A 25,055-nucleotide genomic window follows, 5' to 3' on the forward strand; every position below is an offset into this window, starting at 1 on the left:
GCCCCGGGACTCGCTTTCCCTTGCACTGCTCTGGTATTCACTTCCCCTCACGCTGCCCCGGGACGCTCTTCCCTTCGCGCTGCTCCGGTACTCGCTTCCCCTCATGCTGCCCCGGGACTCGCTTTCCCTTGCACTGCTCTGGTATTCACTTCCCCTCACGCTGCCCCGGGACGCTCTTCCCTTCGCGCTGCTCCGGTACTCGCTTCCCCTCATGCTGCCCCGGGACGCTCTTCCCTTCGCGCTGCTCCGGTACTCGCTTCCCCTCATGCTGCCCCGGGACGCTCTTCCCTTCGCGCTGCTCCGGTACTCGCTTCCCCTCGAGCTGCCCTGGGACTCGTTTCCCCTCGCGCTGCCCTGGGACTCGTTTCCCCTCGCGCTGCCCCGGGACTCGTTTTCCCTCTCGCTGCTCCGAGACTACTAGAAAGAGCGAAAATAAAGGAAAAGATAAAAAGAATAGGTAGAGCAGAGGAGCTCCGATGGCCTGTCCTACGCTGCGCCATCTTGCCGTTATGGAGCAGATATTTCTTAAACCTTTCCCACCACCAAGATTAGATTGAAAACACTGGATTATCGGAACCATTCTTCACCTTTTCAAACAATGTTACGATGTTAACAATCTCCTTGAATGACACCTCTAGTCAGAAAGGAGAGTTAACGATGGTTAAAGCTTTAGCCACTTCTTCACTATAATCTCGCAAAAGCCTGGGCTACCTCTCTGGGGCAATTCGGAATGGACGTCAAATAATGGCCTAGCCAGTGAAACCACATTATATGAATATACTTTTTGACGAGTTAATTTAGGCCTGATGATGTATGCAGAATGTTTTTAAAAATGTTAAACACCGTAAGATTTCCTCCTTACTATGTTCATCCCATCCAATATTTAATACTCCTCCTAATGACAACATCTGCTTTATTCCCTTTGTTGGTGAAAACAGACACAAGGGGTGAAATCATGTACAACTCTGAGTGACATGGGCTGCGGTGAGATGTGTGGTAGAATCAGACGGGAAGTCTGGCAACGCCCATCTTGCTGTTGGGAGATCTCATTCCATCTGTTATGCTTTTTACAAGTGGTGTGGTGAGGTTCTCAATAGGCAGCATCGAGTTGCCAATTGATGGTGGTTATTGCTTGTTAAACGTCTTGTTAACAGCTCAAATCCCCTCATTACTATTCAGCCATCCATCTTATCAAACTCACCAAACAAGCCTGACATCGGGAAAACCTGATGAGAAAAATCAAAGCTCACTGCTTGTTATGAAAGACATCCATGTTGGACACCAGACAACAGAACCTCAGGGTAGCTCCATGGACACCGGCCACATGTCCCTAATCCACAGACAGTGGCACATGGAATGAGTTGCCAGAGGAAGTGATGGAGGCTGGTACATATGGATGGTTACATGAATAGGAAGGGGTTAGAGGGATATAGGCCAAATGTTGTCAAATGGGACAAGATTAATTTAGGATATCTGGTTGGCATGGACAAGTTGGACCAAAGAGTCTGTTTCCATGCTGTATGTCCTATGACTTTACGTACCAATCTCTATGACTCTACGTACCAATCTTTATGAACCCTCATGGCACATCTCTAATCACATTTCTGCCCTTCAATACTGCACCTCAGGCTGCACTGTTCAACACTGTAGTAATGCTTTAGCCAACACAGTGAGGTCACTGATAAGCACTTAAACCAGGCTGCATCTCCAGGCTCTTTGTTTGCTGTCATAATGCTCGCTCAATCTGAGCGTATCTGGATGCTCACAACGTCTTTGTTTCTCCCTTGTCTTGCCTTTTTCACATTGCCCCCTCAGCCAGAGAGACAAGGCTGACAGTACTTGCCATACCACTTACCAAGGACAGAAAGCCAGGAAGATTGTCATAGTTGTCAGTGGTCCTTGGGCAAGTCAGTGTGAGAACGGCCTTCACTCAGGTCAGCCTCTGATACCGGTCCAGAGCTTGTAGAAATTTCTCAGAGTCAGGGTCCTCTCCTCAAAGGGGTGAGGAGCTGAATAACAGGCAGCCCACAACCTGTTCTTCTACCCTATGGTGGGCTGCTTTCCCCCTAGAATGAGAAAGAGCTGGGTATTACTGAGTGGGACAGCTGATATTGTTGGTGCAGGTGGGGGTACGTCCGGAGTGAGTATAGAGTGCTGAGAACATGTAGAGTCATTGGTGTCGGGTCGGAGTGGGTGCCAGAGAATGAGGGGCAGTGTCATGGGTGAGTGGTGGAGTGAGAGTGGTGGGAGGTGGGTGTGGTAACATAGAGTGAGTGAGTGTGAGGTAGCAGTGCGAGGATGGCCAAATTGCTCCTAATAAGTGAGAATGCACTATCACAAGTGGCAATCTTGGACCAGGCTGGCACACTCTGATGTCATGGCCTCCACTGCTGGTCCTGAGGAAGGAGGAAGTGCCATGCCCGCACTACTCTATCCAGGACACTGCCTGCAAAACAAGATGCTCATTTCCCGATGTCTACCATATGCAGGCCAAACGTCAGTAGGGAAGCTGCAGACTGACAGTGCTTGTTTAGATGTACAACAGGCTGTTAAATCCTAGGATATCTAGGCAAGCTGTCCTGGGAATGGCATGTGATAAGATTGGACACGAGAGACAACATGTGAGGCAAGTCTGTGAGGTAAGATACAGTGAGAGAAGACAATACACCTCAGAAATAACTGGATGGAATTCAGAATTAGCCTAATAAATGTAGGATTCAGCCCAAAGTATCAATTTAGAACTTACCCACATCCTATGTTTCCACACACAACTACGTTTTGGCGTCTCGTCTGTCGTCATCTTAATTACTCTCTTTGTTTTTTTATATATTCAGCAAGCATCTTTAAGTTTTCCTTGATTTTGCTTGGCAATATGTTTTCCCATTAATGTCCTTTCTTTGTTTTCCTAATTTTTAAAATAATTTTGTCACAGATCTTTCTCTCCTCTTGCTGGCATTCTGCTTTGACATCTGACATGCTCTTTCCTTTCTTCCCTTGTTCTACACTCTCAGTTCTTAGTTTATACATCTGCCCTAACTTCAAGAGACAGCAATGTACTAATACGCAAACAAAGCAGACCATCTCCCCGCTGCCCTGTGTCTCAATCCTTGATTGGATTTTGTTCTTTCAGAATGATGCTGATTTCATGCTATATTTGAGTCCAGGGACTGCTAAAGTGTGATTCCATACATGGCCATGGTTATAGTGTCATAGAGTCATAGAGATGTACAGCACCGAAACAGATCCTTTGGTTCTGAATTAGATTTTTTTTTCTCTGTAAATAACATCTACTCTTTGAACTTGGGTGGTTGGAATCTGGAAACTCCAAATTCTAGGCCAAGATCTTAACATCTGACACTGGAAAGATATTTTGCACACTGCATGACATGGAGGGAAGCATATGACCTATTACATCTATGCTGTTTTTGGCAAAAACTATCCAATTAATCACACCTCTGCAAGTAGCCTTTTTCTTTCCTTTCACATCTATATTGAACTCCCATTTTGAGTGCCATTATTGAAACAGCTTCCTTCTTCCAGTTTCTTCTTCTTTAAATTATCAAAACTTGTCATACTATTGAGCATCTCTTTCTTGTTGTAAGGAGAAAAACTCAAGTTTCATTACAGTGTTTTATCACAGACAGCACTGCACAATCATGGCACCATTTACACCCGTGAGCCCTTTCCAATATTTGATTAAGTCATGGTTTGTCTCTGCCACAAATCCAGATCCCTCACCCTTCTAACCATGATTGGACTGGCTTTTTTTCACAAGACGCTTTGTATGATATGTCATGTAAGAGAGTTTTTTTTATGCTCAAAGAACAGTGGCAGAGTTTTGTTGTCCTTTGAAAAAGCAGACAAAAGCTGAGACTACCTAGGATAGGCATTTCCCAGATTTTACTAATTTTGTGCTGCACCTCACTCCACCTTCCCCCTCTGGCACAGTTTCACTGCTGAACTCAATATTGAGTCCAGCAGGCTGCAGGGTTCTCAAGCAGAAAATGAGGTGCTGTTCTTCTAGGTTCTTCTGAACTTCATTGGAGCACTGCAGCAAACCTGAGACAAAGGTGTTGGCCAGGAAACAGGATGGTGTATTGACATGGCAGGCTACTGGAAGCTCAGGGTCTTTTTATTTTTTGCAGAGAGAATGCAAGTGTTCTGAGAAATGGTCACCCAGTCTATGCTGCATTTCCCCATTGTGGAGGAGATTACATAGTGAGCAGTGAATGAAGTACATTATGGAGCAGACTAAACCCACTCAAACTATTTTAAGAAGATAATCTATAGCCTAACGTTTTCGTATTTTAAACGCAAGTGTAAAGCATTCTGTTTTGGTGCAATTCAATTGATCAAACAACCAGACTTGAAACAAAGCCCACTTTATTCATGCAGTATAACTAAAATACAGACAATGTGAAATAAATAAATCGGTGTAACTGTAACTCTATAAAAATGCTTAACAACATAATATATACATTAACTACTGCCAATTAACTGTTCCAATAGAGTAACATCCCAAAAAGGCACCCTTGGAAATGGCAAATTCAGTAAAATAGATTGTCTCCCACGCAATTCTAACAGCAGAAAGAGAACCCCAGCTTTTAGCTGTAACAGAGAGAGGAAGAAGAGCTTCCATATCCAGTTTCAAAATGCCAGCAACTGCAGAAAGCAAGCCTAAGACAATAAATGAATGCTAATGGGATGGAGCTTGACCCCATCCATTCATGCTGTTTCTGTTGTTCCAACGTTTTTTTTAAAAAACCAAGGCATCACAAATCATTTACTTTATTGATGCTGACTTTGAAACAAATAACTCAGTACCTCTGCCTCAATCTCTCTTCAAAAAAAAGGACAAAATACACCTCTTAAAGTCATAGTATTGTTACAAGTTGACTCAATTTTGTGAAGTTCAGGTAAAGTACTGCTTCACCTGGAAAGTGTGTTTGGGCCCTTGGAGACTGAGGAGGGAGGAGGTATACAGGCAGATGTTACACCTGTGTTTTCAGAGGAAGGGGCTATGGAGTACATGTTGGGAGTGGAGGAGGAGTTGACCAGGATGTGCCAGAGAGTGCGGTCCTAGTGGAAGAGTGACAGGGGAGGGGAACATCTATCTGATGGAAGCATCTTGCTGGAGGTGGCAGAAATGGTGGCTATTGATGCTGTTGATCCAGATGCTGGTGGGATGGTAGGTGAGGACAAGAGGGACCCTGTCGCTCTTCCAGGATGGAAGAAAAGGGGTGAGGGCTGAATTGCAGGAGATGGGTCAGACTTGGCTGAGGGCCCTATCAACTACGGTGCTGAGGCAATGTCAGTTGAGGAAAAAGGTCAACTATTTGGAGGCTTCCTTGTCAAATTTGGTATCTTCCAAACGGATGTGATGCAGATGGAAGAACTGAGAGAATGAAATGGTGTCTTTACAGGAAGCAGGGTGTGAGGATGTATAGTCTACATAACTGTGGGAGTTGGTGGGTTAGTAGTGGATATTGGTGATGAGACTACCCCAGAAATGGAAATTCAGATGTCGAAGAGGGAACAGAGGATTCAGAGATGGACTGTATGAAGATTAGAGTGGGATGGAAATTGGAAGTGAAGTTGATGAGAGAGGGAGCAGCACAAATGATATCATCAATACACTGGAGAAAGAGTAGTGGGGGGGCTGCCAAAATAGGACTGGAACAAGGAATTTTTCAAAGAGATGGACACAGGAGCAGACAGGTGGGACTAGTTTAGTTTGGGATTATGTCCAGCATGGAATAATTGGACCAAAGGGTCTGTTTCCATGCTGTATGACTCTATAACTGGGGCCCATGTAGGTATCCATGGTCACACCTTTTATTTGAAGCAAGCAAGAGGAGTTCAAGGAGGAGTTGTTCAGGGTGAGGACGAGCTTGGCTGGACAGGGGAGGGTGCTGGATGGGGAGAGTTCAGGCCTTTTTCCAGGAAGAAGCAGAGAGCTCTGAGACCAACCTGATGGGGGATTGACATGTAAAAGGATTACTGATGATAAGCTGAATGGGAAATATGGAGAAGTAGGGTGTTAATGAGGAATGTGAAAAAGGACCCATTGTTTAACAATTTCAGAATGGGAACCTCCTCCTCCAAGATCATTACCCACACCCAAAGTTGTTTTGTATGGGTCACACCCATCATAACCAATCCATTTTCAACCATTCACACTTCTTGTTAGTACCCTACGCAGCATTACCTTCCTCTCTGCGTATCTCTTTTTCTAGTTCTCACTCATCAACGGCTATCTATTCTAATTACTCCTCATCCACTGATGTCATCAGCATAAGCACTACCCTTTCCTGGCTGCTTTCAGTTCTGTTGAAAGGTCACTGGATTCAGCGTGTTAACTGTTTCTTTCTCTACAGATGTTGCCAGACCCACTGAGTTTCTCCAGCATTTTTTGTTTGGTTTCAGGTTTGCACCTTGCACAGTTTGACACACGCGAGGCTCCGGTTCCCTTCGCTTTTTACGCAGAAAGTGATGTTACCCTTCATGTAGCTGTGGTGTCTCAACGGTTGCCCCAGATTGTACTCCCAGCAGCGAGAAATCAATTAGGAGTGATTATTCCCACTGAGTCGGCAGATGAAGAGCATTGGGTAGAAACAGCAACAGATTAACAGTGGATTCACCTTAATGCATGATATTTTTTCCCCACTGCCTTCCAAGGAGAGGGTAAGCTCAACATTTTCAGCACCTCAGTGAAGGATATATAAGGCTATAATAGGGTGTTAATGATTTCTGGAGCACTGCACTATAACAAAGGTTTCCTGTGTGCACTGGCTGTGGTGAACGCTGGTATTCAGTGTTGGAATCAAAGTTGTTAATACTATGCTGTTGACAGTGTGTGACATTCAGATCAGTTTGTAAGTGTCACCTTGCTTGATGTGAGATAATGAAGATGCATGTCAGCTATCATCAGCAAAAACACAGCTTGAGAAACAGAATTTTAAAAATCCAACTAACAAACTAAACTCTGCATTAAAAAGAACGCAACAAATTCGTCAATCTAATTTAATGTTGAAATTAAAATAATGACAATGTTAGCTGAACCTTTTGATTAGATTGCATACATGTGACTCTTACCTGATTATCTATGATTCCCTGTATTTGTTTAGTTCTTAATGTATAATGTTTAATGTATTAAGTTTCTGTGATATGCTTAAATTTTAACTACGTGACAATTTTATTTGGAAGTTAAGTTTCCATTTTTACAGAAAAATTGATTGGACAATTTGAACACAACCTCATGAATGTTCTAAGATTTGCCTTTTCAGGATGCTAAGGAATGTTCTACATTATCTGTATTTCAAAGTAATTAACCACTCAGCAAAAAGGTCTCAAGTGGGTGAAAAGTAATGCAAATCTCTATTGCCATATAATTGTAATTTTAAAAAGTGGGATTTTAAGCATCAGACAAATCCCTCCAAACAATGTTTCCAGTTATGTCCTCAACATGTTCTTTGGACTGCATTGATAACTTCATGAGGAAATCTTACCAAACATGACCTTGGTTTGTGTTTTGTTACACATACTGTATGGAAACCATGTAGCTGTTCAAACTGACACTGTCCTTTGTATTCACTGACTCTTCTTGTGCATTTTACAAACAATAATTCATAGAAATGTAGAGGAGGTAATCACGGAGGTAGAGAGAAGCTTGTAAAATAATAGCTATCCTCTCATCAATGGACAGTTGAAGAAGTAGCTGCAGGAGTTTACTAACCTGTGTTTGGGATTTGTGTAGCTGCTCTCATTGCTGTGTGTTGAATAAAATTTTATAACTGTTTAGTAAGCAAATAGTACAGGAAGAAAATGTAGTGCAGTAAAGACGTTAACTGAATTATTCCACAAAAATCAGATAACAAGTTTAAAGCATTTTCTCAAACATAATATAATTTTGGACAGAAAAATCATGCTCTGAGCTTTCTAGAGAACTTGGAGCATCCCTGCAGGGGAACGTTTTGTGTTCCCTCTTTGATGTGGGGCAACGAAGTGCAGAGGCATGGAGGAAAATGTTCTCGCTGGTTCAGGTTGACATCCAACAATTCGTGCCTCAAGCCAAGAAAACAAGCTGTGTGTTATCATGTTGGACTGAGGTGGGGGTGGGATGGGATGTCACTATGGTGTGCTTGTTCAAAGCTGTTACTATTATTACAGTAAATGGTTACCACAGTGATGTGACTCAGGGTAGTAAAATCTAAAATGGTAGTAGGAGTGAGCACACAGTGTTCTGTCCAGTCTTCAGATAAAATTTAATTGGGTTGTGTAAAGTGACATATGAAATTGTGTCCAAAAAACTGTTGTCATGGAAATTGTGACATATTGATACGTAGTGGCAGGCTACATTGTATTTCAAAATGACCAATACTTGCATAGCAGATATTCTTATTTTGTTATTAATTTCTATTAATAAAATTGCATTAAGGAGGCTTGTTTTTCATTTTGTGCAAATAGGGTACATTTCAACCATATCAAGTACTTGCACCTAAGTTTTAAAAATAGACTGACTGACATTACTCAAAACATGGATTACTATTAGTGATGAAATATCTGCTTCCCAAAAGTCTGTGAAGAAGGTAGATAATTAAATGGAGCAACATTTTTGAGATGGTACTGTCATACACACCATTCAAAATCTCAGCAAATGCGCTCAGACCATTGATGAAAACAGCAAATTTAACTCCTTTATTCGAAAATGGAGGGAGAGAGAGAGAGAGAAAACAGGCCAGTTAGCTTAATATCTGTGTTAGGGAAGACACTATAGTAGGACACTATGCGAAACAGAAAGAGTCATCTTGGTGTTGTGAACAGTAAATCATGTTGAACTAATTTACTGAAGTTCTTTCAGGAGAACCAATATTTGCTGTGGGTCACTGGGACCTCCTATACTTAGATTTCCAAAAGGCGTCTGATAAGGTATCATATTGAAGGTTATTGCAGAAAATAAGAGCTTATTGTGTAAGAGAGTCCATAATGACACGGATAGAAGATTGATTAGTTAACTTGAAATGAAAAATAGGCAAAAATGGATCATTTTCTAGCTGACAAGCTGTAACACGAGCCACAGGAATCAATGCTCAGACCTAAACTTCTGACAATTAATACAAATGAAGAGATCAAGTGTATAGTTGCAACGTTCATTGATGACACATAGATTGGAAAGCAAGTTGTGAAGAGGACATATGGGCATAAAAGGATATTGATTGGTTAAAGGTGTGGACAAAGTTGTGACAAATGGAGTATCATGTGGGGAAATATGAAATTATCCATCTTGGTAGGAAGGATGGGGAAACAAAGCATATCATCTAATGGTGAGAAATTGCAAAACTTTGAGATGAGGAAGAATCTGGGTACTCTTGAGCATAAATCACAGAAGTTTAATATGTGGGTCCAACAAGTCATTAGGAAAGCTAATAGAATGCTATCATTTATTGCAAGGAGAATTCAGTACAAAAGTAGAGATGTTTTGCTTCAGCCAAACAGGGCATTGTTGAAACTATATGTACAGTTTGGTCACCTTACTTAATGAAGGATGGAAATGTGCTGGAAGCAGTTCAGAGAAGTTTTACTTGACTGATACCTGGAATGTGAGGGTTGCTTGATGAGGAAAGGTTGGGCTTGTATCTATTTGTATTTGAGTTTGGAAGAGTAAGACATGATTCATGAGGGAACTTAATGGAGCAGATGTGCAGAATTGTTACTTCTTGTGAAGAGTTCTAGAACTGGGGACCACGATTTAGAAAGAAGAGGTCACCCATTTGAGACAGGGCTAAGGAGCAATATTATCTCATAGAAGGGGGTGAGTAATCAGAATGCTCTTTGAAAAGATAGATGAAGCAGTGCCCTGAAATCTCTTGAAGACCGGCCTGGATAGATTTTTGAGAAGTAAGGGAGTCCATGTTTATCATTGGAAGGCAGCTATACTGTGTCTAATTTTTCCTGCTACATGCACAGGCCTTGAAGGTCAATGCTTAGCAATGACTTCTGGAAGCAGACATCAAAATGTCTGCAGGCTGAGCTGCATGTGTGGACCCTCCAAGTGACTGTCTGTGTCTACAGCTCATTGATAAGCAGGAATGTGAAGTAATTCGATCTTATTGATTAACAGGACAGACTCCAGGGGCTAAGTAGCTTTCACCTACTCTTGATTTATATGTTTGTATGAGGAATATGTTTGAACATCATTGAATGGTATGCTTTGGATAACTGTTACACCCAATTGTCCTGATGTGATATTTAACCTTAAACCCATGGGCATCGCAATAACATTTAACCCATTTTACAATCGTTATAATAATGATTAAAAGGGTGAGTTTTCCCAGCATTTAAATGATGCAGGTACTGGTGTGTTGGTTGGGAAAATAATGGCAAGATCAAAAAATTAAATTCTCAATTTTAAATAAAAAGAGTCCAGTTTTGCATGTAAGGTTGAATGGAGACATGAGACTCTCATCGTAAGCAAAGAGAGGCCCATTTGGATGGATATCTCATTATTAACTGCTCTTACCTTTGGGTCCGGCATGGTGGCTCAGTGGTTAACACAGCTGCCTCACAACGTCAGGGACCCAGTTTCGATTCTAGCCTCAGGCGACTGTGTGTGTGGAATTTGCACAGTCTCCCCATGTCTGCGTGGGTTTCCCCCGGGTGCTCCAGTTTCCTCCCACAATCCAAAGATGTGCAGATTAGGTGAATTGGTCATGCTTCATTGCCCATAGAGTTAGATGCATTAGTCAGGGGTAAATATGGGGAGTGGGTCTGGGTGGGTTACTCTTCAGAGGGTTGGTGTGGACTAGTTGGGCTGAAGGGCCTGGTTCTAATCAAATCTACCTCATTTACTATTGTGTTTACATTTGCTAGTGTCCCACATAGAAAGAAATTAGCCAACGATAAATGTCCAACATGAAAGTCAGAGTGGGTACTGATCACTCCGGCTTGCCATTTGCTTCTTCAGGCATTCTTCTTCTTAGAATCCCTACAGTGTGGAATTAGACCATTCACTCCATCGAATCCACACTGACCCTCTGACCCCAACCCAAGCCCTACCTTATCCTTATAATCCTGCATTTCCCATGGCTAATCCAGCTAACCTGCAATCCCTGGATACTTGGCAATTTAGCATGGCCAATGCACCTAATCTGCACACCTTCAGACAGTGGGAGGAAGCCAAAGCACCCAGAGGAAACCCACGCAGACATGAAGGGGAGTGTACAAACATACACAGTCACCCAAGGCTGGAATCGAATCTGGGTCCCTGGTGCTGTGAGGCAGCAGTGCTAACCATTGAGTCACTATGCCTCCCCCGGAAGTCCTGAATATCTCAGGGCACACTCCATGAGTAGTGACTGTCTACTGCCCCATTCACAGAGTTTAGCTTGGACACCTACCAGCATCATCACAATATCGCAGCCTGTCACAAAATCACTCAGAATATAGTGATCACTGTCCACTTCAGAGCTGAACTTTGGAATGCACCAAAACCTTTTGATGTGATACTCCTGCCAGGCCAATTTGTGCACAGAGACAGACACTCATCTTACTTTGAAACAGGGTTCACCTGAAGGCTCATTTTATATACACACACACACACTCACACACACACACACACACACACACACACACTCACTCTCAATGCTCGCTCACTCTGTTTCTTATGAAGAGCTACTAATGGCTGGCAGTGATGAACCTGGTGTCCAGCTGGTTTTTAAACATGGTGCTGGTGGCAAAAATCCCTGAGGGTCCCAGGAATGATAAGCACTTCTGCAGATGGTGACTGCATGTTTGTGTAAGCAGGGCACCATAATTGAATGGTGCAAATGATATGAGGTGAGCAACGGAGAATTATGTGAGTTGGTTCATTAGGACCCACAGAGAGAAACCCACCATGAAAATCCCCAAACTCAATACTTGGTCGAGAACATGTTGCCTATGACAGTGGTGGAATTGGAGGTAAATGATTTCAAAAGGCGATTGGATGGCACTTAAGAGAAATGAAGTTTTAGGCCTATGCCAATAGACCGAGATGATGAGAATGAGTCCATTGGCGTGTGGACTTGGTGGGCCAGATGGCTTCCTTCTGTGCTGTCATGACTCTATGACATGGATTGTGGTACACAGTAATCACCACTAGTGGTTCATCCCTTGGAAGAGTCAGACATATATGAGTTTAGCTTTATACTATCAGTTCCATTTCTGTTGATTTGGTGCACCTAGTTACACATTCACAGCTGTGCTGATAAAATTATCAATGAATCACTGACAGATTGAGGTATCCAAGATGTGGAGGAGCCAATGTTGGATTGGGGTGGACAAAGTTAAAAATCACACAACACCAGGTTATAGTCCAACAGGTTTATTTGGAAGCACTAGCTTTCAGAGCGCTGCTCTTTCATGAGCTACCTGATGAAGGAGCAGCACTTTAATCTGTTGGACTATAATCTGGTGTTGTGTGATTTTTAACTTCAAGATTGAGTTATGGCTTTTTAAAAGCATTCTTAATCAATATGAACAGAAATTTGAGCCTGTTGCTCTGTTTGAGTAAATGATGCTGATCTATATTTCAATTGCATTTCATTCCATGTTATTTAATACCCTTACCTAACAAAAATCTGTCAACTAACTACTTGAACTTTCAATTGATTAAGCCTCCATAGCATTTTGGAGGAGAAATTTCTAGATTTTCATTTTGTGCGAAGACTGTTTTTCAATAATCATAACATATCCTATCTGTTAGCATCTAAAATCCTAGACCATAATTCAGGCGCATTACTTCTGGAGGAGGGCTGCAAACTTTTTTTCTTGTTTAATAAATGTTGCTTTCAATGCAAGCAATCTTCGATTAAAGCTAAGCAATTCCATATCAACAAAATGATTACTTGGGAAACTCAGGAATGAGAAATTAATGCAGAAATAAAATGTTTAGCAACATAACCATAAGCAACTTAAGGTTGCAGGTCATCTGCTGATGGTTCAAAGTGAGAAAGCTTCATTTTGTCACAATAACTATGGAACATTGTCATCCCACACTGTGTTCCCACTTAGCCTGATATCTGATGTTTTTGAATGGCTTGAGTCACAGTATAGTCAGAGTTGAAACTGGACCAATCCCTTTAAGAGAAAGAGCTCAAATGAGAAGAGGGAGACTTACACTTCTGATCTTAATATTGTGAGAGAGAGCATTATTTATTGTAGGTATGTGCTTAGTGATCGAAGCATTTTACAAGAAGAACATGAGTATCTATCTCACATAAAAACTGTCAATATTATATTTGAAATAGTGCATTAAAGATATGACTGAGCTGTAACCTTACCTCTAACAGAGAGGTAAGCTCAGTGTTAGAGAAATTTCATGTATTTCATTTATTCATGGGATGCGAGCACTGGAAAGGCCATTATTTGCTGCCCATACCAAATTTCACTTGAAGGTAATGGTGATCACCTCTTGAACCACTGTATTCCATCTGGAAAGGCAAGGACTGATAAGAGATAGTCAACATGGCTTTATCCATGGGAAATCATGTCTCACAAACTTGATTGAGTTTTTTGAAGAAGTAACAAAGAGGATTGATGAGGGCAGAATGGTGGACATGATCAATATGACTTCAGTAAGACATTCGACAAGGGTCCCCATGGGAGACAGGTTAGCAAGGTTAGATCACATGGAATAGAGGGAGAACTAGCCATTTGGACACAGAACTGGCTCAAAGGTAGAAGGCAGAGGGTGATGGTGGAGGGTTGTTTTTCACACTGGAGGCCTGTGACCAGTGGAGTGCCACAAAGATCAATGCTGGGTCCTCTACTTTTTGTCATTTACACAAATGATTTGGATGTAAGCATAAGAGGTATAGTTAGTCAGTTTGCAGATGAACCCAAATTGGAGATGTAGTGGACAACGAAGATGACTATCTTAGATTACAACAGGGTATTGATCAGATGGGCCAATGGGCTGAGAAGCGGCAGATGGAGTTTAATGTGAGGTGCTGCATTTTGGGAACGCAAACCTTAGCAGGACTTATACACTTAATGGTAAGGTCCTAGGGAGTGTTTCTGAACAAAGAGACCTTAGAGTGCAGGTTCATAGCTCCCTGTAAGTGGAGTCGCAGGTAGATAGGGTAGTGAAGAAGGTGTTTGGTATGCTTTCCTTTATTGGTTAGAGCATTGAATACAGGAGTTGAAAGGTTATTTTGCAGCTGTACAGGACATTGGTTAGGCCATTGTTAGAGTACTGTGTGCAATTCTGGTCTTCCTATTGGAAAGATGTTGTGAAACCTGAAAGGGTTCAGAAAAGATTTACAAGGATGTTGCCAGGATTGGAGGATTTGAGCTATAGGTAGAGGTTGAATAAGCTAGGACTGTTTTCCCTGGAGTATGAGAGGCTGAGGTTTACAAAATCATGAGAGGCATGGATAGGATAAATAGACAAAGTTTTTTCCCTGGGTTGGGGGAATCCAGAACTGAGAGTGCATAGGTTTATGGTGAGAGGGGAAAGATATAAAGGAGACCTATGAGGCAACGTTTTCAAGCAGAGGGTGGTACGTGTATGGAATGAGCTGCCAGAGGAAGTGGTGGAACCGGGTGCTCTGGTTTCCTCCCACAATCCAAAAATGTGCAGGTTAGGTGAATTGGCCATGCTTAATTGCCCGTAGTGTTAGCTGAAGGGGTAAATGTAGGGGAATGGGTCTGGGTGGGTTGCGCTTCAGCAGGTCAATGTGGACTTGTTGGGCCAAAGGGCCTGTTTCCACACTGTAAGTAATCTAATCTAGTACAGTTACAACATTTAAAAGGCACCTGGATGGGTATATGAATAGGAAGGGTTTGGAGGGATATGGGCAGGCAGAACTAGATTGGGTTGGGGCCGAATGGTCAGTTTCCATGCTGTACATCTCTGTAACTCTATCTAGCATAGGTGTACCCACAGAACTGTCACAAAAAGAGCTCCAGTTCTTTGACCCAGGAGCGGTGAAGGAGGAGTGGTATGTTTCTAGGTCAAGAAGAGTGTGTGACTTACAGGAGGTAGTGCATCTGCTGCCCTCCTCCTCCAAAGGAGGGTCACCGGTTTGGATAGCGCCATAAAAGAAGGCTTGGTATGTTAATGCATTGCATCCTGTAAATAGTATTGAAGTTCAAACCGAAACGTGATGGCCATTCATCTCTGAGGCATGATCACTTTCGCACTGGCTAGTTTCAAAATCCATTTGTTATGTGGCCAAATGGCCTAACTTCATATTACCGATCATTGCATACAGCATTGCACAAAACAATTGCACTATCAAACCATTTTTTTTTCAAGCAGCTCCTCCACTAACTTAGTTTTAATATTTTATGAGAGGGAAAAAAAAATCCCAGCAGCAGATTCCCTGAGGGAGCTGCTATTTTATTTTTTGATTTGAGTCTGAAGAATGGCTGTCTGCTCTGACTGAAGCCCGTATTGTACACAGCCGTGGAGCAGTAATTGAACACTGCCGGGCCCGCCCTCATTTGCATTTGCCTGCCTTTGAGTGACAGCTGTACACGAAATGCCACATCAGTTGCCAGTATGTTGTGAGTCCGCACTAACAATCCCATGGCTCGGGGGAGACCTGCCATATTGTGATTTGGCTATCAGGCATGAAGGAAATAATTTCAAGTGCCAGGAATATGAGGCTGAATAAATGTTTCAGTGCTTCTGTATGCTGGAGGTGACAGTTCTGATTTACTGTAAAGTAATGCCTTTTTATCTATGGGATTGGCTTTCCTCGTAGTATCCTAGACATTGGTAAATTAAAAATGAATATTAGAATGACTTTATGCCAAGAAAAAATCACATGACTGCACTTGTATTCTTAAAACAATTGTCCTTTTTGTCATAAGTAGGCAAGAATTTCAAATGATCTAAATATACAGATAAATACAGCAGTGTTTAATAACATATATTTCAGTCTCCTTAAACTCATGTAACTTGGTATTCAAGTATTTCTAATGCCAGAGCATTAAGCTTTTAATCCAGTTATGGTGGGCTGGGGTATGGTGCACTAAGAAGTAGGGATAATGTTTGGATAAATTTTAACTTGAAATGTCTAAAGTTTAAAATTTCCAGAGTTCAAAAATCCACGTTTACATTGTAATGCAAAATGAGCAGAAAAGCTACCCTGTTTATTGGCAGCACCATTATATAAATACTGCCAACAATCAGATTAGCTCTTGACAAGATATACACTTTGGAAATACCACCTTTAGAAAGGGCTGCAATATTGACCTCTGCTTTGATTTGTAAATTTCAGTTATTACTGGTAAAACTAGAAGGTAACATGTTTGGCTTATCATTATATATTGGAATGAGAACTTTAGGTAGATAATTAATTTAATTATAAAGGTTTTAAAGATAGCTTTTTTTATAAAATTTGTAATTATACCTCAACCATCAGTTTGCAATAAGTAGTGTAATTATGGCTATACAGTGAGACATACACCAAGCACAAGACCAGTAGGCAGAGGCGTGAGGATACAAACATGAATCACTAAGACATTTCATATAAAGTAATCTCTTACCCAGGAATAGGTTGCTGGCAAAACATAGGAACATATGCAGCACTGAATATAGAAATCCCTTAGGAACCTCACATCACACACCCACCAATCTGATCCAGTTTTTTAAGGGTGGATGAGGGGAAATTGAGGACATTTCGAGTTCAGTAACAAGTGATAATCACAATTCCCACCAAATCATAGTAGCCAGCCAAATCATAGAATCCCTACAGTGTGGAAGCAAGCCATTCAGCCCATCAAGTTCACACCAACACTCCGAAAAGCATTCTACCCAGACCAACTCTCCTACCCTCTCTGTGTAACCCTGCCTTCCCCATGGCTAATCCATGTAGCCCGCACATCCCTGGATGCTATGGACAATTTAGTATGGCCGATCCTTACACATCTTTGGATTATAGGAATAAACCAGAGCACTTGGAGGAAACCCTTGCAGACATGAGAAGAATGTGCAAACTCCACATAGAGAGTTGCCTGAGGGTGGAATTGAACCCAGGTCCCTTACACTGTGAGGCAACAGTGCTAAACACTGAGCCACCATGCCGCCCCACATGGACAATATGGTTAGCATCTGGGAGGAAATGCAATCAGCAAGTGATTGCGATAATGAAGAGAGGAAACTAAGGAGAGGACTGGCAGGCTGCAATCAGGAGGGAGGAGAGAGGTTAGTAATTGGTAAATTAAGAGAACAGGGGAGGCTGGCAATTTGGGCAAGTGAAGGCTGAAGGGTTTTCTAAGATGTCTGAGAGAGAGTACTCCTGATCCACACTCGGTTTTGAAAATGGCATTTTCAAAGATGAGAGAAATGAACTGGGCAGTATGTTGTCAGCAAACTTTTTTCCAGCTCAGTTTGTTCTTCACAGCTTCCCTCCAACTGAGCCAGATAAGACAAAAACCTCTCCAGGCCAGTCACTGTTCAAAACAGCCCAGGTGGGACCTACAGCAAAGCAAGCAGTTATCACCAACCATGTGGCTCACAGGAAGCTCTGCTTAGAAAACATTCTCCATTGTCCACAGTGACCTTTCAATGACCGCTTTAAAAGAAACTACTCAACGTGTTTCCACAAAAAATTAAAATACATGTTATTTTCCACAATCTTCCAAAACTAAAAGTACGCGATATTGAATATAAAGCATTTTTGTAACAAATAATTTTACAATTATGGAATGAAGTATCTGGAAAACCTAATTTATATTTTTCAAATGTAATATGAATTAATAAAGCCAATCCTGGAAAAAAGTTGCATGTTCAGAGAAACCTGAGAGATATAAATTGTTGAAGATGGCAAGATAAATTGATAAAGCTGTTAAGAATATTTTGGCTATGGCCAATATTTATATTTACATGATTTCGGGGACTGTGCATTAAGTGTTGGGGGAGATGGATTCAGGAGCATTTAGATCTCACCAGATCAAGCATCAGTTAGCAGAGGTAGAGGTGGGAAGGATTTTGGAATCAGTGTGGGACATAGGGTGACTGCTCCCAGGGAGAGGAGGGGGGTGGTGTTGTCAAGTCAGGCTGCCATACTGTGAGCTTTTGTCCAATCAGGAACTTTATAACTGAAGACCCATCCAGTTTGAGCCAGGAAGTTACAGTGCATTTCTGGAGGCCCTGGCTGCGAAGCTATGGAAGAACTGCACTGTTGAGCAGGTTAGTACTTGTTCAGGGGGCTGTGAATTAGTGATTACAGACAGAAGACACTCAGAAAGGATGATTCCACTGCCTTCCATTTCAGCAGCCCAATTGTCTTTCTGCCATTTAGATTAGATTCCCTACAGTGTGGAAACAGGCCCTTCGGCCCAACCAGTCAGCACCAACCCTCCGAAGAGTAACCCACCCAGACCCACTTCCCTCTGACTAATGCACCAAACACTATGGGGCAATTTAACACGGCCAATTCACCTGAGAATATGCAAACTCCACACAGACAATTGCCCAAAGCTAGACTTGAACCTGGGACCCTGGTGCTGTGAGTCAGCGGTGCTAACCACTGACCCACCGTGCCACCCTAATTTGTGGTCAGTAAAGGCTCCTCAAACCAAGAAGCAAGCTATCCTAGATGGAAAGGAGCCAGTTTTCTTATCTGCCAAGTAATTGGACTCATAGAAAATCGAGTAGCTGAAAGTGAGGACTGCCGATGCTGGAGACCAGAGTTGAAAAATGTAGTGCTGGAAAAACACAGCAGGCCAGGCAGCATCCGAGGAGCAAGAGAATCTTCATTCCTGAAGAAAGGCTTATGTCTGGCCTGCTGTGTATTTCCAGCACCATATTTTTCAACTCATAGAAAATCGAGGCCTATACATGTTCAAATATTTTCTAATCAGCCTGTTCAGCAATGTCATTACACACCTCAGCAGTTGGGATTTGAACTCAGGCCTCCTGGTCCAAAGTCAAGGGGACTACCACTACAAAACAATAACCCCTCCTTGATGTGTCCATTAGTTGATGACCTAAGGGCAATATTCTGTGAGTAATATTCACAGAACCTAATAGCGGAGGTGGTGGGTCAGGAGTGAGTATCTCCCTAACTAACCTGCTCAATTATACACTCTTCCCACCACTTTCCACCCAGGGAGAGAAAAACAAATGTATAATGGGGCACAAAGAAAATATTGGAAATAATTATAAACCATGTTGGGCCTCAGAGTATCATGTCCGATTTGGGCTACTATACTTTGGGAAAAAGCAGAATGGTACCAGGAACACAAGCTTTCAATAGTGTTGAGTGATGAGAGAAGCTGGCATTGCTCTTCCAACAGTAGAGAAGGTCGAGTAAGATTTAATAGAGATGTTCGAGTTATTATGCATTTTGATAAAGCAGCTAGAGAGAATCTACTTCCAGAGCCATGAGGCTCAACAAACTGAGGATATACAATTAAAATAATTGCAAAATGTCCATGGGAGAAATTGAGACTTTTTTTTAACATGCCAAGTTGCCAGGATCTGAATGATCTTGAAGGAGCATAGTCAATAGTAATTTGAAAAAGGAATTGGATAATATAATTGGAAAGGGGAAAATGTAGAGCTCTGAAGGAAGAGCAATGGAGTGGATCTCGTTGGTTAACACTGAAGAGTTGGCTCCAGTACAGGAAGCTGAAATGGTCTCTTTTTGTGCTTTAAGTGTCCATGGCATTGTTGTTATTAAGTGCCCTCTCCCTTTCTATTTAAACTAAATTCAACATGGGATTCCAAACTTTAAAATTCAGATTTAACTCTGAAGTTCCAATTGTACAGAGCTAAAAATATAATTAAATACAAATTTCTCAAACCCTTTTATAATGTATGACATTGTTCAAAAATGTGCATGCATTTTAATACAACAACTGAGTGGTGAGTCCAATCTAAATATTGTGTGTCCTTCTCAAACACCTCTACGTCATGTTGACATTGAGGCTAAATAGGACTGGTTGCACACAGCATTGTTGAACTCAAGGACATTCTGACACTTCCTCCATACACAGCCCTCCCACTCATTACCTTTATTAATAATTCTACATTGAAAGTTAAATGCACATTTTAGAGTAAGTTAGAACAGGTTTGCAAAATTATTTTGTCACAGGGTGACATGCTGCAACCGATGCTGAACATTTCTGCAATGACTGAGTACAGTGTGATTTGGTGCTTTAGTCCCATCATTGTATGTTGAAAACATCAATTTATGACCGGAGCTGAGTGATAGAACTCTCAAATCATGTACTAACAGTAACTTTTAGTGTAATGGGCATTCTCCTATCAAATTCAGTGGCAGCCAACTGAAAAATATTGTCTGTTGCTGTTTTAGTTTTGACCTCAGATCCATAAGCAACAAAAACAAATGTTGAGGTACACGTGCACATTATCTTTTACCAAATAAGCTATTATTTTGCCTCCTGTGCCAATGTGACAGCAAAATCAGCAAATGTAGATCTGGTAATTTGAGAAAAGCATATGAAAGCTGTCTTACTTTTGTCAAAATCTATTGGTTCACTCATCTCCTTTAGGGAGGGGAATCTGCAATATCTGTATACTTTGGACTGCAATTGATTCGAACCCCACACATGTGTTCATTCTTAATGTTCTCTGGACAACCAGGAATCTGCATTAAAGACTACCTTGTTGGTGGGGAATTGTTGTTGTGCTGGCTATCCCTCGAGGTCAAAGATGATGGTCTTCATTCCATTGATCTTTTTATGGGCTCTCAGATGGCTTATGAGTCCAATCTTGGCTTTGATAGTGAGGATTAGTTGTTAGTTATAGCAAGTTAAGTCTTGAGCAGCACTCACACCTGGAGTAATTGAAGAATTTAGAATTCCCTCCCCAGCTCTATCAACGGTGATATCTAAAGGTAGATACAATGGAGGGAAATCTCAGTGCATAAGAGCGAGGGATGGGAGCGTTAGATGTTATTCATTCTGAGTCTGAATATCATCCAGTACTATTAGAATTTACAGCCTGGTAATTCTTGAATGCAAAGCAGCATCTTATGATCCAATATAGTGAGAAGGAAATAATGTCCACCATTGAGGTCGGGGAAAATAAAGCATTCTCAACCTATGCATGAAGAAGACATTGTATTGCTGATCAACCCAGATTGTCCTAAAATCTTCAAGAATTAAGAATGAATCTTCAACACATTGCTTCAAGTAACCAAGGAGAGAAATCAAAGGACATCAATTGTAGCACTCCAGTTTAACGGTATCAACAATAGGAAATAAAAGATCTTTAACCTGTAACATTTATTGTCCTATCCAAATGCACATAATCTTCCATTGTCTCATTGAAAATCACACAACACTGGGTTATAGTCCAACATGTTATTGTAGTGTATTGTGAACTTGAGGTTGTCCAGTCTTTAAAGGAGAAGGCGTCTTTAGTCTTGCAGGTATAAACCTGCAAATAACCTGGAATGGGTACAAAGCCCTTTGCATTCTTTTATGAGACTTAAAGCTCGTTTGTGGCCTTTGCTGCAGTATTGGTTTCCGTGGGGCAGCTGGTTTGTGTTCAGGAAAACCAGGCTTATGTGCAGCCTAACAGGAGGTTCTGACACAATCAGCCAAGCCGAGCACAAATTATACTCAGAATTGTTTCCGCTCAAACATATTTGAATATCAACATGGAATTTTTAATGAACCAGAACAACTGAGCAATGTGTTCATTGTAATTTTTTTTTGCATTAGGTCCGGATTTCCATTGGCCAGCCAGTTGTTATTCCAGTGTAAATTGGAGTTGTGCATGAGGACCCTGTAGCAGTCTCAGAAGGAATTGCCCAGGAAATTGAAGGGCACTGGACAAACTCTCGACCTTTGGAACCCTTGGAAATATCCATTCAAATGGCAAATTACGGGGTTTCAATGAAATTAAGTACTTGGTTACTTGGGAAAAGTTAAATGATTAAATACATAATCTAACTCGTGACCAGTCACTTAACATACTCACCTCACATACCCTGGACCCTGACCTGACATACCCCCACCCCAATTTCTCCCTGGGAGCTGTCACCCTAGACCCCACTCCCAATTCCAGGACCCCTTCCTCCTCCATCTCCTTCTGCACTACCCCATCCAAATCCCCTTTCCTGCCACTCCAGACCTGATAACCCGACCAGCCTCTTATCCACTTCCCTTCCCCATCTGTGACCTGACACCCACCCTCCCCGTTCCGCTGCCAGACCTATCCATACCAGGCACTGCCCCTGGCCAACCCAGCAGCTGCATCACTTACCGGGCCTTCTTGCATCTCTCTGTCCATGTGGCAGCCTCCTCCCCGGCAGCTACTTTCTGCCTCCTACCTACTTGACTCAGGGTTCTGCACCCTTGGACAACTATCAGAATGAAAGTATGCTCTGCATTTTGGGAGGAGCCCTGATTGGAATGGCCTGTCAGAAATGTGAAGCGCTCTCTGTTTGTGAGAAAACAGGGGGCGGACGGTAATCCATAGGATTGCCAATCCTCTGGAAATCCAGCCCTGGAGCAGTTTTATCAATACTGTTGAAAATGGATTCATCATAAAGAAAGCATCTTTATCTATCTTTGTATCTAAAAAGATACTTGTAATATTTTGAACATCTTTGAAGGCCAACAAACAGGCACAATTAGTGGACTGTTGCAATGGGGACTAATGCATTTGACACTGCCAGCTTTGTGGATGAGGCTGGCTTCAAGGATGATGTTTTGCAAACTAGTGAAAGAGATAATGGAAAATTGACTTGATCTGAACATGACATCCTCTTGAAATTCTTTCTTGCTGGCTGGACTGCTTTTGGATGAATTGTGGTGAGGAAAAAAAGTCACTGTGACCTAGGGAAGCTCCAGGTCAGAAAAAGCAAGGCAGCCAATAAGATTAGACAAGTATCAACTATATTTACCCGAATGTAAAGGTTGGTGTCTCCCAAACCCGCATTAAAAACATTGTCTGCTTCCAGCCAACACATTGTTGATCGCTACTGTTTAATCCCTTGATAGGTGCCAGTACTCACCAGCTTCATTTCAGACTTTATCCACCAAGTCAACCATTCTGCCGATGCATGCAACCAACAATAGTCACACTGTTGAGTAGCTGTAGGCCTCATCAAGAGCCTCCATGTGAATAAAGCCAGCACCACTTAAAGGTAGTTTGTACTAAATTAGGCTTGAAATGAAAAATGTACTTTGACTGGCACAGGTGCTGGAACGGTTTCTAAAATAAATTCTGAAGCAGGATGAAGAATGCTACAACAACATGATTCAAGGTTCTGAGACTTTGAACTAGTGCTCTTCATGGCTGCGTTGGATGTGAAGAGGATGTAGGACAAAAGGCATTTGAAAAAGCAGTAGTACTGGTACCTATGGTAATCAGTACCAGAATTTGGACTTCCAACACAGACACAACGTGCAAGATGCTCAGCAGCCTTATTCAAGGGCTGAAAGTCATTCAACAAATCTTCAAAAGACACAGCCTCTGTCACTACTCATTTACAAATGATCTGTATCAATCAGGACTTATACCAAACATTCCTATCTTCATCATTCTTAGGGGAGGTAATGGCCTAATGGTATTATCACTGGATTGTTAATCCAGAGATATAGATAATGTTCTGGGGACACAGATTCAAATTCCTCCACTGCAGATTTGAATCAAATAATTTTTTAAAATCTGGATTTAGCAGTCTAACAATGACTGTAAAATTATTGTTGATTGTTGGAAAAACCCATCTTGTTCAATAATGTCCTTTGGGGAAGGAAATAGCCATCCTTATCTAATCTGGCCTATGTGCGATTCCAGACCTACAGCAACGTGGTTGACTCTCAACTGCCCTCTGGGCAATTAGAGAGGGGGACTAAATGCTGTCCTGGCCAGTGACACCCTCATTCTGTGAATGAATTAAAAAAACACACACTTAGCACTGCTACAAGTCTCATAGATACAAATTATATGTTGTACAAACTGTCAGTTACTCACCAGTGACAACCACATCACCCAGCCAATGTTACTGATATATTTTTGTTTCTCTGAAAGAATAAGGTGACACATAATTAGAGACTGCACTGTCTAAAACTTGGAATCCAGCTGTGACCACACATCCTTGCCTGCATGGAGGAGAGTGTGTGGTCATTATTAGAGCAGCTAAAGTACTGCAGCCATGATCAACTGCGGGGCTGAGACTGCTAAAGGTGATGGGCCCCCATATCTCTCACCTCAATTCCCCCTCATTCCACAATCTCTTCCAATTTACAATCTAAAGGTTATGTAAGCATGCATCTCCTGCTTTCTCCAGCTCCTGCCTTTGCCACACTATCCATGTGCCTGTCTCCTGTCCTTACTGATCCTTGCTGAGTTTGATGATTCTCCCAGCATGCTTTGATTCATTTTGGAGTCCACAATAAAATATGATGACAGCAACAGGATTCATCTTGACTAGAAAATCATACCACAGTGAAGATCAAGAAACAGACCTCCATTCATCAGCAGAAGAGAATTTTAAATTTATTTCATTATTTCATAAACTCTGAAGTACGCCTCTAAGATCAGCTAGCAGCCAGTAAACCCACAAAGCTAAACTGTTGTGAAGGAAACATCTCTAAACAGAACAGTCATCAGAGAAAACTCCAAAACACTGAGTCTCAAAAATGATTTTACGCCCAGGAATAGGGGAAGCAAGTTTTTAAAAATTAGTGTGTGCAGTAAAGGTACATTAACAGCCATGGGGAGAAATCAAAGTCAATTCCTAACGAAGAGAGATTGGTTATTGGACACCCAGAACAGATTTGATCCCTTAAGTGAAGAGATAAAACAAGAATCATGTTTACTTGAAAAACTATAGTGAGGAACACCTATAAGTCCTCTAAAAGTGAGTTAACAAATTTCTTAATGAATTTAATAGCAGCAAGTTAATTCCTCAGGTACAGAATTGCAAAAAGAATATCAGTTGAAAGCAGAAAAGACAATCAGCAATAAAAATCGTGTTTGCATTTCAAAGTATCAGACTATCAGTGACAGTGACTTTAGTGAGCTCTATTATTATTTCGATGTTTTGGATGACAATTTCAAGTCTTATTTGGTAACTAAG

General features: G+C 41.7%; 1 protein-coding gene across 3 annotated transcripts in view; it reads left to right on the top strand.

Annotated features, from left to right (window-relative positions):
- The window catches only part of LOC132822716 (teashirt homolog 2), a 515,808-nt gene that overhangs the window by 409,783 nt on the left and 80,970 nt on the right, over positions 1–25,055 (top strand). Inside the window, exon 3 of one of the 3 annotated variants that reach the window (XM_060835993.1) lies at positions 21,688–21,805. The exons of the other annotated variants lie outside the window; for them this stretch is intronic. The gene's annotated coding sequence lies outside the window, so the exon portion shown is untranslated. Of the gene's footprint in view, positions 1–21,687; positions 21,806–25,055 lie in introns of those variants that run through there. 3 annotated transcript variants of the gene reach the window in all.

This window comes from Hemiscyllium ocellatum, chromosome 15 (assembly GCF_020745735.1).
Source record: "Hemiscyllium ocellatum isolate sHemOce1 chromosome 15, sHemOce1.pat.X.cur, whole genome shotgun sequence".
NCBI lineage: Eukaryota > Metazoa > Chordata > Chondrichthyes > Orectolobiformes > Hemiscylliidae > Hemiscyllium > Hemiscyllium ocellatum.